This window comes from Gorilla gorilla, chromosome 6 (assembly GCF_029281585.2).
Source record: "Gorilla gorilla gorilla isolate KB3781 chromosome 6, NHGRI_mGorGor1-v2.1_pri, whole genome shotgun sequence".
In the NCBI taxonomy this organism is placed as follows: domain Eukaryota; kingdom Metazoa; phylum Chordata; class Mammalia; order Primates; family Hominidae; genus Gorilla; species Gorilla gorilla.
In genome coordinates this window covers 134,145,582-134,162,797 of record NC_073230.2, presented here as the reverse complement: position 1 = coordinate 134,162,797, position 17,216 = coordinate 134,145,582, and the positions used below count along the sequence as shown (strand labels likewise).

The 17,216-nt window shown below is 37.7% G+C and overlaps 1 long non-coding RNA gene across 3 annotated transcripts in view; it reads right to left on the bottom strand.

Annotated features, from left to right (window-relative positions):
• Window positions 1–17,216, bottom strand: part of LOC101124486 (uncharacterized) — a 248,938-nt gene that overhangs the window by 43,832 nt on the left and 187,890 nt on the right. Inside the window, exon 7 of one of the 3 annotated variants that reach the window (XR_010134762.1) lies at window positions 16,318–16,416. The exons of the other annotated variants lie outside the window; for them this stretch is intronic. This is a non-coding gene — a long non-coding RNA (uncharacterized lncRNA). Of the gene's footprint in view, window positions 1–16,317; window positions 16,417–17,216 lie in introns of those variants that run through there. 3 annotated transcript variants of the gene reach the window in all.

The window sequence follows — 17,216 nt, the reverse complement described above, 5'->3', positions numbered from 1 at the left end:
AGTCAAAATCCTCTATATTGGTAACATTGCCTTGAGTGGTTTAAACACAAAGATGTTCCTTTAATGAAATTAAGACTTTGTGTAGAAAGCTTTCGGAAAACTGTTTTATTGGGCTGTTTGCTGAAATACATATTTATTGAATACAAAAATGTTCTGTGTGTTCAAACATATTCACCTTTGGGTGTATTGAATGCAATAAATACTTACAGTGAAAGAAAAAATTTCTCTCTCTAGGCTATCATTGCCGTTAGATCATTAGATCTTCCAGACAATTTTCTATCATAGATTCACTACTAGTTATTAAGGAACTAAAATTTAGAATGTGAAAATTAAGGTCAAATAAATAATAATGAAGGATTAATGAGAGCATCTTATGTATAGGTTTTCTGATATGGTCTTAATTATACGTGTGTATGACTATATACAATATTTCTCTTGCTGAGGTGTTTTAAAAATAGAACTTTAAAAGTTATACTTTTAAAATATATTATTCTCCTTTGGAAGATTGCAGGAAATTAATTTTTGTTATTACATATTTTCCTTTCCTATATGAAAAGTTTTCCTTTCAGAAATTACCATATGAACAAATAAATATTCTTTTTTATTCTTTTTGAGATTGAGTCTTGCTCTGTTGCCCAGGCTGGAGTGCAATAGTGCAATCTTAGCTCACGGCAACCTCTGCCCCCTGGGTTCAGGCAAGTGTCCTGCCTCAGCCTCCCGAGTAGCTGGGATTACAGGCATGAGCCACCATGCTGGGCTAATTTTTGTATTTTTATTTTTTTTTTAGTAGAAATAGGGCTTTGCCATGCTGGCCAGGGTGGTCTCGAACTCCTGACCTCAGGTGATCCACCTGCCTCAGCCTCCCAAAGTGCTGGGATAACAGGCAAGAGCCACCATGCCCGGTCATACATATTCTTAATGGAGTCAATGTGATAGACATTGAACATCTATACTACCATAACAAAAAGACAAACAAAGATTTTGTCTCCTGAAAGAACACAATTAAAAGCTATGAAGTAGTTTTGCCAAACAAATTCAACATAACTGGAATCCAACCTCTAGATCTAATTTCTAACACAAAGGACAGGGAAGCATGTTAAACTATTTCATGGGAATGCAATAGACCCAAGAATCTGGGAAAGCCCAAAGGTCAAAATCAACTGGATTTATTCAATAAATAAAGTATAATAAAAAATTAAAAGTGGGGGTAATCTATACATTAAAATAAACTCTAAAGACTTAGCCATCCCTCCTAAAATAATGGAAACTATTTCCTGATTAAATATATACACCTGGGTTTCTCCCTCCCTGTCTCTGTCTTACCTTCCTCTCCCTTTTTCTTTTCTCACTGCTTCACTTAGTTTATCTTTTTCATTTCCAAGTGGAGGGGTAATGGCCAGCCAAGATATAAGGATCACAGCAGTGGTGCATTCTGTGTTATCAATTCTACATTAACACTATCTTCCCTTCTGAGGACTCTGTAACACAGAAGAAAAACTAGGAAATACATTTCCAAGAATCTCCTTTGTTGTATAGTATGGGTGTTAACTTTGGAATGAGAAGCACTCAAACAAAATTTGGAAGGTGGGAGAGAAAGAGCACAGATGAACATAGTAAGACTCACATCAGCACCCTGATTTGCCACTTTACTGCAGCAGACTGCAGCAATTGGTGGGAAATTCCTAGAGACTATCCCTAATTCTGGAAGAGCTGCAGTTCCATAGTGGAAAAAGACAGTGGTGGTTTCTCCAACCTTAACTCCTTAGCTCTTCCAGTAAGTGTAAACTCCTAGTTCTCCATATTAAAACCCCATAACAACAGGAATACCTAGAATGGATTCTGTTTTCTGAATAACTTTAATAACATAACACCCTAGGACTCTGTGATCAGAGAAAAAAGACTTTCTTACCTACTTGTTCTACTTTTAAAATCCTGAACAAGAATTCTGGCCTAGTTTGAGCTAAATGCCCATCTTCATACTAATCACTGTAATCAGAAAGATAGATTACTGTGATTATCTTAGCTTGTATAATTGCCCCACTCTGTGACTGGCACAGGGATTAGATAGAATGGTGTCAATTCTTAAGAGAAGCCATACTTAAATGGAATGTAAAGATTGTCCCTAAAAGAGAAGTGGAGGTCTCAGAAAAAGAGAAGAGGTACTGGGTAGATCCACAAACCGGTTGCCACTATATACTTCATCATTGGAGCCCCTTCCCCTTCCATTTAGATATATGGCGTTCTGAAGACAGCTTAAAATAGATGTGATGGGAGTTTGTCTTATAGCTAAAGGTGGCCCTAGCCAAAGGAGAGTCAAAAGGAAACAATAGAAAATTCTAGACCAAATATGTGGAACTCGGCACCTAATAAGACAGGCAAGCCAAAGCCTTAAGTGAGAAGGTAAATTCAGAAATCCAGAAAAATATGATCATTCAACTTAAACTGACCATCTAACTGAAATATTACCCTCATTATAATTTACATTTTTATTCTGCCTTCTATTTATTCTTATACTGGTATAACTGTATCTTTATTTATTCATATGTCTTCCTACTAGAATTCACGTTGCATGAGGTCAGGGACATGGTCAGTTTCATTCACAAATCTGTCCTCAGTCCCAGGAAGAGTGCTTGACTCAAGCAGGTGCCCAATAAATAGTTAATAAATTATGGCATGATTGGTGTAAGTTGGGTTGGGGCAAGTTATTCCATGAAAAATTCACTGACACTCTGCTATTATGTGGTGTAACCTGCATCCCAGAAGTGGGGACTTTGCCTTCACTGGACAGTGGTTAAAGTTATTAAATATATAATCGTAAACAAGCAGGTACTGTCCCCAAGGAGCTGTCAGCCTAGTGCAACTAGACACAAAGGCAGATAATACACTACAGTCACATAAGTCCTACAAAAGTGGTGTAGAATTGCCTTGGAAGCATTAGAGTAGCCAGTGTCTGGCAGGAGGGAGAGGAGACCTCATTTAATGAAGAAGAGACAGCAGAAACTAAGAAGTTATGAAGGACAGCCTCAGTCCACCAATTTTTGTCCACGGTCCAACAAACTTTGATTTCTAAATGATAATAAAAGTCTTAACCCAAAGAAAATGCTCCCCAGTTAGTTACATTATTTGTTTATCTTTAACTCAAAGGTTATCATAGTATAGTAAGTAAATCAATAGCTGCATTTCTGAAATGTTATTTTTATTATTTTTTTCCCTTTTTATAATGCCCCTTTCCTAATAGAGAAAAAATAAATAATTTTCTTTAATGATTCATTAATGAGGTAGGGGCCGAGCACAGTGGCTCATGCCTGTAATCCCAGCACTTTGGGAGTTGGAGGCAGGAGGATCACTTGAGCCCAAGAGACCAGCCCAGGAAACAAAGTGAGACCCGACTTTACAAAAATTTTAAAAAATTAGCTGGGTGTGGTGGTGCATGCCTGAAGTCCCAGCTATTCAGGAGGCTGACTTCAGAGGATGGCTTAAGCCCAGGAGGCAGAGGTTGCAGTGAGCTGAGATAGGAACACTGCACTCCAGCCTGTGTGACAGATTGAGACCCTGTCTCAAAAATAAATAAATATATATATACACACACACACATATATATGTGTATATATAATAAATATATAAATGTGTATATAACTATATACACACACATATATGTGTATATATAATAAATATAATATGTATATGTGTAATAAATATATATGTGTATATATAATAAATACATATAATGAGGTAGGGGCTCATTGGGAATGACTGAAGAGCATTTCTACATGCTTTACATTTATATAGCAGATGGCATTTCCACACAGAAGCTCAGGAAAATGTTAATTCAGCACCAAAATTAGCTGAGAAAAATTAGAGAGACCAATTCCCTGAGAGTTTACCAGGTGATGTATATTTACAGGCTTTTTAATTATTTTAGGAATTGATAGCTAGTTCTGGGCCTTGTGACTTTTCCTCTAGGTGTGACTGCAAAACTCAAGAATAAACATTTTAAAAGTACAAACCTTAAACACTCATCAGACTTTTGTTGTATTTATTTTGTTTGGTCCATTTGATCTTTAAAAAGATTTGAGTGACTATAAATCAAGTTATTCGGCATCCTGTACCCACAATCTTTCTTTCTTCTCTCTCTCCCTCCTCTCTTCTTTTCTACCTCTTCCCTCTCTTTTTTTTTTTTTTTTTTTTTTTTTTTTGAGATGGAGCTTCGCTCTTGTTGCCCAGGCTGGAGTGCAATGGCACTATCTCGGCTCACCGCAACCTCCGCCTCCCGGGTTCAAGCAATTCTCCTGCCTCAGCCTCCCAAGTAGCTGGGATTACAGGCATGTGCCACCACGCCTGACTGATTTTGTGTTTTTAATAGAGACAGGGTTTCTCCATGTTGGTCAGGCTGGTCTTGAACTCCTGACCTCAGGTGATCCGCCCACCTCGGCTTCCCAAAGTGCTGGGATTACAGGCGTGAGCCACTGCCCCCAGCCCTACCTCTTCCCTCTCTTTTCTCTCTTTTCCCCTCTTTGTTCTTTCTTTTCTCCCATCTTCTCTATCGGTCTGTCATTCTTCCTATATCCTTAGCTTTTAAATACTTAGTTGAATTTCTAGTTGTAAAAATAATTAATTTACTAATAGACATTAGATAGTGAAACCTGACCAAGCAGATATAGATATGTCATTTTGCCAACTCTACCAACATCCAAAGTAATTTTCTGATTCTTGAGTCATCTCATCAAGATGATTTTCAATATTTAAGCACTGATTTATCTGTAATGATTTTAGATTACTCCTTATTACACTTCATTTCTCTTGAATACTTTTATCCTGCTTTTTAAAATTTCACAACCCTGTCTTCTACCTTTAATAACACTGAATGCAGATTATCCACAACTTAACTTTTTTATACTCTTAAACACATACACTTAACTTGTTATTATGATCATTTAATCATTTAAAATTACAGTGAACTGGGTGCCACTTAAAGAATGTAGCCATTCCCCATTCCACAACCCTATATTGATGGTTTCATGACATAAATTTAAATATTGGAATAAGTAAATTGTGGGTATAAATATAAGGAAAGGAAGAAAAGGATACAACCACACAGAGTATATCATATTCACTTGTGATCTTTGGAGGTATTATGACTGAGACTTACATAAGCTTAATGAAACTAATTTAGGAGTGGTTTGAAGGGACATTACTTTTTGGGCAATAAACGTACAGTTATGTACCACATAGCAATGTTTCAATCAATGACAGACCATATATACAACTGTGGTCCTATAAGATTAAAATGGAGCTGAAAAGTTCCTATCTCCTAGTGATGCAGTAGCTGTCGCAATGTCATAGCACAACACATTACTCACATGTTTGTGGGGATGCTTGTGTAAACCTACTGCACTACCAGTTGTATAAAAGCATAGCACATATAATTATGTACAGTACATAATACTAGGTGTATTAGTCTGTTCTAATGCTTCTAATAAAAACATATCCAAAACTGGATAATTTATAAAGAAAAGAGATTTAATTGACTCACAGTTCCTCATGGCTGGGGGAGGCCTCACGAAACTTACAATCATGGCAGAAGGCGCCTCTTCACAGGGTGGCAGGAGAAAGAATCAGAGAATAACAGCGAAGCCAAGGGGGAAGCCCCTTATAAAACCATCAGATCTTCTAAGAACTCACTCACTATCACGAGAACAGAATGGGGGAAACTGACCCATGATTCAATTATCTCCACCTGGTCCCACCCTTGACATGTGGGGATTATTACAATTCAAGATGAGATTTTGGGTGGGTCACAGCCAAGCCATATCATTTGGTGATACTAAATGACTATGTTACTGGTTTATGTATTTACTATACTATACATCTCATCATTATTTTAGACACCTTCTACTTATTTTTTTAAGTTAATCTTAAAACAGTCTCGGGCAGGTCATTCAGGGATATTCCAGAAGTAGGCATTGTTAGCATAGGAGATGACATCTCCATGCATGTTATTGCCCCTGAAGACCTTCCAGTGAGACAAGATAAGGAGGTGAAAGACAGTGATATTGATGATTCTGACCCGGTGTAGGCCTAGGCTAATGTGCTTGTTTCACAGACAGAGTCTCCCTCTGTTGCCCAGGATAGAATGCAGTCTATCATAATCATAGCTCATTACAGGCTCAAATTCTTGAGCTTAAGTGATACTCCCACTGCCTCAGCCTTTCAAGTAGCTGGGTGAAGTTTCTTATTATAATAAAGATGGAGTCTTGCTATGTTGTCCAGACTGAACTCCTGACCTCAAGCAATCCTCCCGCCTCAGCCTTTGGAGTAGCTGGGACTACAGGCACATGCCACTGTGCCAGCTATTGTGTCTTAGTTTTTTTAAATAGTTTAAAAAGTAAAAAAAAAAAATTAAATTTAAAAAATAAAAATGCTTATAGAGTAAGATTATTAAAAAAATTTTGTACAACTGTACAATATGTTTTGTGTTTTAGGCTGTGTTATAACCAAAGAGTAAAAACATTGAAAAAGTTGAAAGTTTATAAAGTAAAAAGTTACTGTAGGCTAAAGTTAATTTATTATTGAGGAAGGGAAAAAAATTATGAATTTAGCATAGCCTAGGTGTACATTATTTAAAATGTCTATAGTAGTAAACAGTCATGTTCTATGCCTTCACATTCACTTACCATCCACTCACTGACACACCCAGAACAACTTCCAGTCCTGGTAAGTCCCCTACACAAGCCTACTTTTTTTTTAATCTTTTATACTATATTTTCACTGTACCTTTTTTATGCTTAGATATGTTTAGATATGCAAATACTCATCACTGTATTATAATTGCCTACAGTATTCAGTACAGTAACATGCTGTACAGGTTTGTATCCAGGAGCAGTAGGCTATGCCATATAGCCTATGTAGGTAGTAGGCTATACCATCTAGATTTGTGCAAGTACAGTCAATGGTTTCCAAACGATGACAAAATCACCTGATAACACATTTCTCAGAAACTAGCTCCTTTGTTAGGCAACCTATGATTGTACTCTTTATAGTGCTGTAAGTGTCTGCTGGTGGAATCAAATAAATACAAAATTGATAAAAGTGTAGGGGAGAAGAATGAACAGCAGTAATATAAGAACTAGGCTAGGTAATCTTTGAATCACTCTAGCTCTGAGCTCTAGCAATTCTATGTTCAATATTTCCCGAGAACAGAAGGCTGGTTTCCTACAAAGATGTTCTTAACAAAACACAGTCACCATGCCCCTGAAATTTTACACCACTATTTGTCAGTTTTGCTGGGAAAATAGAGAAAAGGCTGGAAATAAAATAATAATACCATCACCTAGTGTGCAAAAAAGGGATAATGGCTGGAGTATATTTCGTGTGCAGGCATACCTCATTTTATTGCACTTCACTTTATTACACTTGGCAGATATTGCACTTTTTAAACGTTGAAGGTTTGTGGCTACCCTGCATCAAGCAAGTCTATCAGCTCCACTTTTCCAGCAGCACGTACTCACTTCATGTCTCTGTGTCACATTTTGGTAATTCTCAAAATATTTCAAACATTTTACTGTTATTATATCTGTTATGGTGATCTGTGATCAGTGATCTTTTAGGTTACTATTATAATTGTTTTGGGGTGCCAGGAACCATACCCATATACAGTGGCAAATTTAATTGATAAATGTTGTGTGTGTTATGACTGCTTCACCTACTGGCTATTACCCCATGTAGATCCGTATCCATGGGCCTCCCTATTCCCTGAGACACAACAATATTGAAATAAGGAAAACTAATAATCATACAATGGCCTCCAAGTGTTCAAGTGAAAAAAAGAGTGGCATGTCTCTCATTTTTATATCAAAAGCTTAGTGATAAATAATCAAACTAAGTGATTAATGCTTGTTGAAAGCTGAGACAGGCTAAAAGATAAGCCTGTTGTGCCGAACATTTAGCCAAGTTGTGAATGCAAAGGAAAAGTTTTTGAAGGAAATTGAAAGTGCTACTCCAGTGAATGTATGAATGATAAGAAATTTGATATAGTTTGACTGTGTCCCCATGCAAATCTCATCTTAAATTGTAGCTTCCATAATCCCTGCATGTCATGGGAGGGACCTGGTGGGAGGTAACTGAATCATGGGATCAGGTTTTCCCATGGTGTTCTTATGATAATGAATAAGTCTCATGAGATCTGATGGTTTTATTAAGGGCAGTTCCCCTGTACGTGCTCTCTTGCCTGCCACCATGTAAGACATGCCTTTGCTCCTCCATCACCTTCCAACATGATCGTGAGGCCTCCCCAGCCGTGTGGAGCTGTGAGTCCATTAAACCTTTTTTTCTTTATAAATTACCCAGTCTCAGGTATTTCTTCATAATAGTATGAAAATGGACTAATACAGTAAATTGGTACTGGTAGAGTGGGGTGCTGCTATAAGGATACTGGAAAATATGGAAGCATCCTTAGAACTGGGTAACAGGCAGAGATTGAAACAGTTTGAAGGACTCAGAAGAAGATAAGAAAATGTGGGGAAGTTTGGAACTTCCTAGAGACTTGGAGGGCTCAGAAGACAGGAAGACGTGGGAAAGTTTGGAACTTCCTAGAGTTCTGAATGGCTTTGACCAATATGTTAATAGTGATATGGACAATAAAGTACAGGCCGAGGTGGCCTGAGATGGAGATGAGGAACTTGTTGGGAACTAGAGCAAAGGTGACTCTTCTTATGCTTTAGCAAAGAAACTGGCATTTTGCCCCTGCCCTAGAGATCTGTGGAACTTTGAACTTGAGAGAGATGATTTAGGGTATCACACCGAAGAAATTTGTAAGCAGCAAAGCATTCAAGATGAGACTTGGGTGCTCTTAAAAGCATTCAGTTTTACTCATTTACAAAGACATGGTTTGGAATGGAACTTACATTTAAAGGGAAGCAGAGCATAAGAGTTTGGAAAATTTACAGCTTGATGATGTGATAGAAAAAAAAAAAACACTTTCTGAGAAGAAATTGAAGCCTGCTGCAGAAATCTGAATAAGTAAGAAAGAGTCAAATGTTAATCACCAAAACAATGGGGAAAATGTCTCCAGGGCATATTAGAGACCTTCCTGGAAGCCCCTCCTATCATGGCACCAGAGGCCTTGGACAGAAAAATGGTTTTGTGGGCCCATCCCAGGGTCCCACTGCTCTGTGCAGCCCAGGGACTTGTGGCCCTGTGTACCACTGCTCCAGCCGGTGGTTAAAAGGGACCAAGATACAACTCAAGCCATGGCTTTAGAGGGTGCAAGACCCAAGACTTGGCAACTTCCACACGGTGTTGAGCCTGCAGGTATGCAGAAGTCAAGAATTGAGGTTTGGGAACCTCTGCCTAAATTTCAGAGAATGTATGGAAACACCTGGATGTCCAGACAGAGATGTGCTGCAGGGGTGGAGCCCTCATAGAGAACCTCTGTTAGGACAATGTGGAAAGGAAATGTGGGGTACGGGCCCTCACACAGAGTCCTCACTAGGGCACTGCCTAGTAGAGCTGTGAGAAGAGGGCCACCATCCTCCAGACCCCAGAATGGTAGATCAAACAACAGCTTGCACCATGCACATAGAAAAGCCAGAGGCACTCAATGCCAGCCCATGAAAGCAACCAGGAGGGGGGCTATATGCTGCAAAGCCACAGGGTTGGAGCTGCCCACCACTGTGGGCATAGGAACTCACCTCTTGCATCAGTGTGACATGTATGTGAGACATGGAGTCAAAGGAGACAATTTTGGAGCTTTAAGTTTGACCGCCCTGCTGGCTTTTAGACTTGCATGGGACTTGTAGCCCCTTTGCTTTGGCCAATTTCTCCCATCTGGAATGAGCATATTTACCCAATGCCTATACCTCCATTGTATCTGGGAAGCAACTAAATTGCTTTTGATTTTGCAGGCTCGTAGGCAGAAGGGACTTGCCTTGTCTCAGATGAGACTTTGGATGGTGGACTTTTGAGTTACTGCTAAAATGAGTTAAGACTTTGGTGGACTGTTGGGAAGGCATGATTTGTTTGAAATGTGAGGACATGAGATTTGGGAGAGGCAGAGGTGGAATGATATGGTTTGGCTGTGTCCCTACCCAAATCTCATCTTGAACTGTAGCTCCCATAATCATCACATGTCATAGGAGAGACCCAGTGGAAGGTAATTGAACCACGGGGATTGATTTTCCCATGCTGTTCTCATGATAGTGAATAAGTCTCACAAGATCTGATGGTTTTATAAAGGGCAGTTCCCCTGCACATGTTTTCTTTCCTGCTGCCATTTAAGATGTGCCTTTGCTCCTCCTTTGTCTTCTGCCATGATTGTGAGGCCTCCCTAGCCATGTGGAACTGTGAGTCCATTACACCACTTTTTCTTTATAAATTACCTGTCTTGGGTATTTCTTCATAGTAGTATGACAATGGACTAACACAAAAGTAATACAGTATTACTGCTGGTATGTGGACAGTTTTAGTGGTCTGGATAGAAAATAAAATTAGCCACAACATTTTGTTAAGCCAAAGCCTAATCCAGACCCAGACCCTAACTTTCATCAATTCTATGATGTCTAACAGAGATGAGGAAGCTGCAAAAGAAATGTCTGAAACTACCATACCTTGATTTGTGAAGTTTAGAAAAAGAAGCTGTCTCTATAACATAGAAGTGCAAAGTGAAGCAGTAAGTGCTAATGTAGAATATAAATCACAACTTATCCACAACATGTAGCTAAGACAATTGATGAAGGTAGCTACACATAACAGCAGATTTTTCAATACAGACAAAACAATCTTCTCTTAAAATAAGATGCCATCTAGGACTTTGATAGCTAGAGAAGAGAACTCAATGCCTGGCTTCAAAGTTTCAAAGGACATGATGCCCCTCTTGTTAGGGACCAATGCAAATGGTGACTTTAAGTTGAAGCCAATGCTAATTTATCATTCTGAAAATCCTAGGGTCCTTCAGAATTATACTAAATCAACTCTGCCTGTGCTCTGTAAATGGAACAACAAAGCCATAGCTTACTGAATTTTTTAAGCCCTGTTGAGACCTACTGCTCAGAAAGAAAAATTTATTTCAAGATACTACTGCTCATTGACAATGTGTCTAGTCAAACAAAAGGTCTGATGGAGATGTACAAGGAAGTTAATGTTGTTTTCATGCCTGCTAATATGACATCCATTCTGCAGCCCATGGATCAAAGGATACTTTCAACTTTCAAGTCTTATTTAACAAATACATTTTGTAAGGCTATAGCTACCATAAACAGTGCTTCCTATGATGGGTCTGAGCAAAGTAAATTTAAAATCTTCTAGAAAGTATCCACCATTCTAGCTGCCATTAAGAACATTTGTGATTCATAGGAGGAGGTCAAAATATTAACATTAACAGGCATCTGGAAAAAGTTGGTCCCAAATCCTATAAAAGATTTTGAGGAGTTTAAGACTTTGGTGGAAGAAGTAACTATAGATGTTGCAGAAATGGCAAGAAAACTGAAGTTAAAAGCAGAGCCTGAAGATGTGACTTAATTGCCATAATCTTAGGATAAAACTTTAACAAATGAGGAGTTGCTTCTTATAGATGGGCAAAGAAAGTGTTTTTTTAAATTTTATATGTTGATTTTATTTATATATATATTTTTATTATACTTTAAGTTCTAGGGTACATGTGCACAATGTGCAGGTTTGTAGCATATGTATACATGTGCCATGTTGGTGTGCTGCACCCATTAACTCGTCATTTACATTAGGTATATCTCCTAATGCTATCCCTCCCCCCTCGTCCCACCCCACAACAGGCCCCGGTGTGTCATGTTCCCCTTCCTGTGTCCAAGTGTTCTCATTGTTCAATTCCCACCTATGAGTGAGAACATGCAGTGTTTGGTTTTTTGTCCTTGCAATAGTTTGCTGAGAATGATGGTTTCCAGCTTCATCCATGTCCCTACAAAGGACATAGACTCATCCTTTTTCATGGCTGCATAGTATTCCACGGTGTATATGTGCCACATTTTCTTAATCCAGTCTATCATTGTTGGACATTTGGGTTGGTTCCAAGTCTTTGCTATTGTGAATAGTGCCGCAATAAACATATGAAAGTGGTTTATTAAGATGGAAACTACTCCTGGTGAAGATGCTATGAACATTGTTGAAATTTCAATTAAAGTTTTAGAATATTACATAAACTTAGTTACTAAATACAGACAGGGTTGAAAGGTTTGACTTCTATTTTGAAACTTCTACTGTGGGGGTAAAATGTTAACAAACAATATCACGTATTACAGAGAAACCATTCATTAAAAGAACAGTTAATGGATGCAACAAACTTCATTGTTGTCTTATTTTAAGAAATTGCCACAGCCACCCAAACCTTCAGTAACCATCACCTGATCAGTCAGCAGCCATCAACATTCAGGCAAGACCTTCCACCAGCAAAAACATTAGGACTCACTAAAGGCTCAGATGCTTGTTAGCATTTTTGGCAATGGAGCATTTTTAAATTAAAGTATGTACATTTTGTCTTTAGACATAATGCTATTACACACTTAATAGACTGCAGTATTATGTAAACATAACTTTTATATGTCAAGGAAACTACAAAATATCATGTCTCATCTGATGGAGATATTTCCTTAATGCAGTGGTCTGGAACCAAACCTACAATATTTCTGCAGAACGTCTGTGTATCCTTAAAAGACCTTTTTGTAATGGCATGTCCTTTGCCTATTCTAGAATTAGCAGAAAAAATTCCCAAGAAATAGCTACATGTGTTATAGACCTGAAGAGCTTCAAAATCCCTGATTTATCCAATGTTAAAAGGTTGATTTGACTAAAATATTTGTTATTTAATTGGTTGACTTTGCATTATATTAGATCTAGATGTGGCCAAATATGTTGCTATGCAAAAAAGGAGTCTGTGAGAATCAATACAACTGTTATTCATCGCCAAGACAGGTTACTATGGCTGTAGGTACAGAGTTAGTGATGCTCATGAATGAGGAGAAAGAGGAAAGGGCTTCAGTGACCGGTACTCATGCAGAATTCTGTTTGCACAGTATAGATACTGATTGTGGCCACTTACACTCATCCCCTGGCCTTGTCATTTTACCTGCTTTTAGCATTCATGTTTCCTTAGTCCTTTCTAAGTTTTTTCAGTTGCCTCCTATTTCTAATTCTTTCACCCCAGGTTATCTTTCTTATTCTTGCTCACCTGTTCACAGCTGTGGCATCTCATAGGCAACACTATGGGTTTGGATCCTGTTGGAGCCAGAAAGCCCCCTCCATGGCAAGACCTTCCATTTGCTAGGTGCCTGTTTGCATAAGATTTTTAAAGCCCATTTATTTAAACAATACATCCAATTTCACAAGCTTCCTTGCTTCAAAGAGATTTATTTAATGCAAACTCTGGCTTCCAGACTCTCCATACACGTGGATATATGTATTGCTATTCTAACTCTTCACTCCTAGCATTGCCTTAAGTACTTCAGAAAAAGAAACCACTTTTGTTCATGTCTAAAATGGTTTAAATATTAAGCTCTTCAAAATATATTGTTCATTTTAGTTAGTAACAATCTACCTAACAAATTGTTGAGATAGTAACCTCTCAGATTAATTCAACCATGCTTACAGGTGAATTCTATGTAAATCAAGCAAAACTTAGGTGTGAGTGCTGTTTCAATGACACTGTTTTTCGTGGCTGCACACATACTTGGTCAAGGTGGAATTATCATCTTCAAATGTATTTAAATAAATGTATTGAATGAGTGTATCTAAATGAAAACATTACTAAAGAGAGCTGACCTAGCAAAAAGTTTATATGTAAAGTACCTCAACAGTGGCAACTACTTGAAGACTGCTCCAAGGATATCTAGAAATAGAGCATCTTTAAGTATTTGAAGGCCTACAGTCTGCCTTGCCCAAACCCAAGTAGTCTCAGCAGATTCTCTTTCCAAACTTTTTCAACAACCCACTGCTTTCTGCTTTTTTGCTTTTTTTTTTTTTTTTTTTAACTGTAAGTTCTGGGATACATATGTAGAATGTGCTGGTTTCTTACATATGTATACATGTGCCCTGGTGGTTTGCTGCACCCATCAACCCATCATCTAGGTTTTAAGCCCTGCATGCATTAGGTATTTGTCCTAATGCTCTTCCTCATTTTGATCCCCACCCCATGACAGGCCCCAGTCTGTGAGGTTCCCCTCCCTGTGTCCATGTGTTCTCATTCTTCAACTCCCACTTATGAGTGAGAACATGTGGTGTCTGGTTTTCTGTTCCTATGTTAGTTTGCTGAGAATGATGGTTTCCAGCTTCATCCATGTCCCTGCAAAAGACATGAACTCATTCTTTTTATGGCTGCATAGTATTCCATGGTGTATATGTACCAAATTTTCTTTATCCAGTCTATCATTGATGGGCATTTGGGTTGGTTCCAAGCCTTTGCTATTGTAAATAGTGCTGCAATAAACATATGTGTGCATGTGTCTTTATAGTAGAATGATTTATAATCCTTTGGGTATATACCCAGTACTGGGATTGCTGGGTCAAATGGTACTTCTGGTTCCAGATCCTTGAGGAATCACCACACTGTCTTCCACATGGTTGAACTAATTTGCACTCTCATCAACAGTGTAAAAGCGTTCTTATTTCTCCACATCCTTGCCAGAATCTGTTGTTTCCTGACTTTTTAATGATCGCCATTCTAACTGGCATGAGATGGTATCTCATTGTGGTTTTGATTTGTGTTTGTCTTTTTGCTTTTGACTCTGACTCTTCTGACTACCCCTGTCTCCTATGACCATACTATACCGTGGTATTTCCAGACCAAGCTTTCCAGAAGCACACTGTAGGACTTAGGATATTGCTGGCATTATGCTAGCATATAATTTTCACTTTTAGTGATATCTATTCCTTCACATTTTTAGAGTACATTGAATGTATACATATGCCTCCTATATTGTTTTTATGCATGCTGGCAAAATTGCTAACTATGCATAGCAAGATTACAACTTATTGTAAAATAGAGATTGTTCATATTTGTGTCAGTTATATGAAATAAGTGAAAATCCTTTTATCAATAAGAAATAAATTTAGTTCATTTTCCGGTCAGAAAACTCTATCTGAGAGCTATATTATAAAAGAAATGCCAGTGATTAACTACCTGCAATGATCTTCTCTTCCCTGTGGCAGCAAATAAGCATTAAGGGGAGAATGAATTTCTTAGTTATAGAATGTATTTATAAAAAAGAAAAAGATGTAAAAGATAGAGGAAGAACAAAGTCTTCTTCTCTTTAATAGCTGTTTCCTATTCATAGGGGCAGGAAACAGTCATAGGCACTAGAGCCATTTCCCCTCATTTGGGACCAAAAGCTATAACCAAAGTCTATAACCAAAGATATATGGGACTCAATCGTCTCCTTGAAAGTTACTGAGTAGGAAAATGAGGCCGAATTTTAACAGGGAGGAAGAATATTCTAGGAGGGAAAGGGAAGACTGAGTTTTCCATATGACCCATCTAGGGGGTTCAGACTCTATCCTAGGAGCTCCCACCTCACCAAAACTATCCAAGTAATGGTCCAAATTTTCAAGCCATAAAATAAATTTGGCAAGAGATCTCAGTTTGAATTGATGATCAAGGAGTTGACCTGCCACTTTGTTAATTTCATAAAACCATAAAATTATTAGAGTTTGGTTTAAAATTAGAATTGTTTATTTTTATTTATTTTTATTTTAAAAAATGTTTTATAGAGATGGGGTCTGACTTTGTTTCCCAGGCTGGTCTCAAACTCCTGGACTCAAACAATCCTCTCCTCAGCCTCATAAAGTGCTAGGATCACAGATGTGAGCCAGTATGCCTAGTCTATAGTTAGAATTTGATTTAAGATTGAGATTGAAGAGAATCTGGGAATTGAATTTAGAAATGTTAAGACTCTTGAAAATCTTACTTTATGGAGCAAGTAATACTCATCACACTTGTATTCTGCATTAATTTTAGTCAAGGTCAATGTTGTTCTTAGAAATTACCTGTCTTCAATGGAAATGAAAGTTAATGATCTATTATTTTCATTATGCTACCCCTAATGCCTGGACTTGATCAAAAAAATAAACAATTAGTAATTAAATATAAGAATAAAAGTATGACCGGACTTCAACATATTGCTTGAGGTCTGGAGCCAGCAAGTAACTAATAGTATTTAATAGGGTGAGAGCTTTACTGTGGCTTAGAAGAGAATCAATAATGTAATATCAAAATGTAATGTAATCAAAAATGTCTTTCATTGCTGTTTATATACTGTGTTAGTTCATATGCATTACTGTAAAGGAATACCTGAGACTGAGTAATTTATAAAGAAAAGAGGTTTATTTTAGCTCATGGTTCTGTAGACTGTACAAGCATGGCACCAACATCTGCTCAGCCTCTGGTGAGGGCCTAGGAATCTTCCAGTCACCGCAGAAGGTGAAGGGGGAAGCAGGTGCATCACATGGAGAGAGAGGGAACAAACAAGAGGTGGGTATGAAAAGGGCAGCAAGCCATTCAGGAAGGATCCGCCCCCTATGACCCAACATGTTCCTCCAGGCCCCACCTCTAACTTTGGGGATCACATTTCAACATCATATTTGGAGGGGACAAACATCCAAACAGTATTATATACATACACATGAGAGAAGGTAAGTAGAAACATAAAATGAACTGAATGTTGTCTTATATTCTTGCTATATAAGGAAATTTCTTTTTATAGCTACATTGTTTGTGGATTTCAGAGTTGTTTACCTTAACCTATTGAAGACAGCATTGCGGAGAATTGCTCTCTCTCTGCCGCACCTAACAGTTCACTTTACCTACACATCATACAGTGGTGGCTTGTGCAAATTTCAGTTACATGTTCCTTGAGATTACAACAAATTGTGAAATTTGGCAAAATAACCAAATCTATATAAATGTTAGCAAATGTCTAAAGTTATTTCCCTGTCATTGTTTTCCGCTCTTTTACAATGATCAATTAGTTACAGCTTAGGGCCAAATTATATATCCACAGAATTTTAAAGCTCAGACATGAATATAGAGAAACAAAAAAAATTTTTTTAGAAAAAAATATTAAATTGGTTTCCTCCAATTATATTTTACCTTTAAAACAGCCCATCCTTATTAGTAATTTGCCATAAAATATGTTTTAGAAATATTTTTCTACCATTCTACAAAAAAAGTTGTAAATTGTAATACCACTACTTCCTTATTA